The sequence below is a fragment of the Ranitomeya variabilis genome, chromosome 4, assembly GCF_051348905.1.
Source record: "Ranitomeya variabilis isolate aRanVar5 chromosome 4, aRanVar5.hap1, whole genome shotgun sequence".
Lineage (NCBI taxonomy): Eukaryota > Metazoa > Chordata > Amphibia > Anura > Dendrobatidae > Ranitomeya > Ranitomeya variabilis.
This window is the reverse complement of record NC_135235.1, coordinates 553,742,960-553,744,783: the sequence shown is the minus strand read 5'-3', so window position 1 is coordinate 553,744,783 and position 1,824 is coordinate 553,742,960. Positions and strand designations below refer to the sequence as shown.

General features: G+C 49.4%; 1 pseudogene; it reads left to right on the top strand.

The window, feature by feature from the left end:
* Positions 1-1,501: 1,501 nt before the first annotated feature.
* Positions 1,502-1,600, top strand: LOC143770843 (U6 spliceosomal RNA; annotated as a pseudogene).
* Positions 1,601-1,824: the final 224 nt, after the last annotated feature.

Here is a 1,824-nt window from a genome sequence, read left to right as displayed (position 1 = left end):
CCTTAATACTGCATGTGTTTTAGACTTTAGAAGGGTTGTCCAATAAAAACTCGTTAGAGGTCCACTCCTCTTCCTCTGTGAAGAAGCTAATTGCATATTTGAATTCCCAGAGAAGTATTGCATGGCCTATAAGTCTCTACACCGATTTTGAACTCTCGACAGGGAGAATTGTTACCCCTTAGACCAGTGTTCCCCAACTCCAGTCCTCAAGAGCCACCAACAGGTCGTGTTTTCAGGATTTCCTTAGTATTACACAGGTGATGGAATTGTTGCCTGTCTAGATGATGGAATTCTCACCTTGGCAATACTAAGGAAATCCTGAAAACATGACCCTTTGGTGGCTCTTGAGGACCGAACTTGGGGAACACTGCCTTAGACAATGGGTCTCAAACTCGGCTGGGTATATGGGCCGCACATAGAAAAAAAAAATAATAATTTGGGAACCACATTCTTTGCAGGACAAAGTGACATTTTTAGTGATACCATTTCTCCTTCGCCACATTGGGGGACACAGGACCGTGGGTGTATGCAGCTGACACTAAGTGGATACAAAAAAGGTTATCTCCTCCTCTGCAGTATACACCACCCACTGGCTCCAGACAGAACCAGTTCATGCTTAGTGTCCGTAGGAGGCACACTGGGGTCTGCTATTTAGACCATACTTTTTTTTATTTTATTCTTTAAAATGTTTTACTTTTTAAAATCTTTTTCACAAGGAAGACTGGGGTGATGGACCATTTCAAGGGGCCAATCTCCTCCAACCAACAACAGGCGAGCACGGCGAGTGTCACCTCCTGAGCTATCTTAGGGGTGATGGTTCCCTTCAGGGCGCCGTTCTCCCCACACCAGCAACAGACGGGAACATGGAGTGTTGCCTCCACGTACCCCCTTCTGAGCTAGGCTACAGCCGGTCACAGCCCTGTGAAATCCTAGGGGAGTGAACCCTTAGGATAAACAGAGGCCCCTATTGCGTCCGTGCTGCTCCCACTGCACCACCACTGATTGAACAGCGGTGCAGCATGTAGCTGGACGGTCCCTCTCCACCTCCCCTATAAATAGGGAAGATGAATGGAGGGTTCCTGCACCGTCCGCATCGTACCTGCAAGCAAGCTCTACCTTCCTTCTCCTGGCTCCGGGGTGAGTTGAGGATCCGGGGGAAGCTTCTATAGTGCGTCGTGGGCCCGGTCGCGTTTCCCGGCCGGGCACCGCTAATTTACTTGTCGGTTCGGCCTCTGCTAGGCCCCAAGCCAGTAGCTCCGCCCATAAGCGCTCATCGCATCAGCGGTCCCACCCACCTGCCTGATCTCGGCGGCCATCTTACTGCTCCAGGAAGCCCAGGAGGACAGGACTGCAGTCCTCCATGCAATGGTAAGGCTGCTTGCCAGTTGAGCTGATGGCTGAGTGGCTCCTGGCTTATGGAATAGAAAACTGGAGTTCAAGCCCCAGTGAAAGTAAACTTTAATACCGAATCTGCAAAGGGACAAGACTGTCTCAGGGCAGTGTGCTCGATTGGGCAGCAAATATACTAAAATTGGAAAAAGATTGGCATGGCCCCTGCGTAAGGATGACACGCAAAGTCGTGGAACCGCTCCACATTTAAAATGAGACCTTTTTGCAGAGCTGCGCATACATACATACATACATACATACATACATACATACATACATACATACATACATACATACACAAATAGCCTTCCCTGCAGTATATATATTGGAAATAACTCAAGGGTCCTCCTCTTGGGCTACGTTACCGAGCGGACACAAAATTCCACTCGGTGAAACCTGTGATCCCAATGCGCTCAGGAGCCCCCCTGCCGCAGG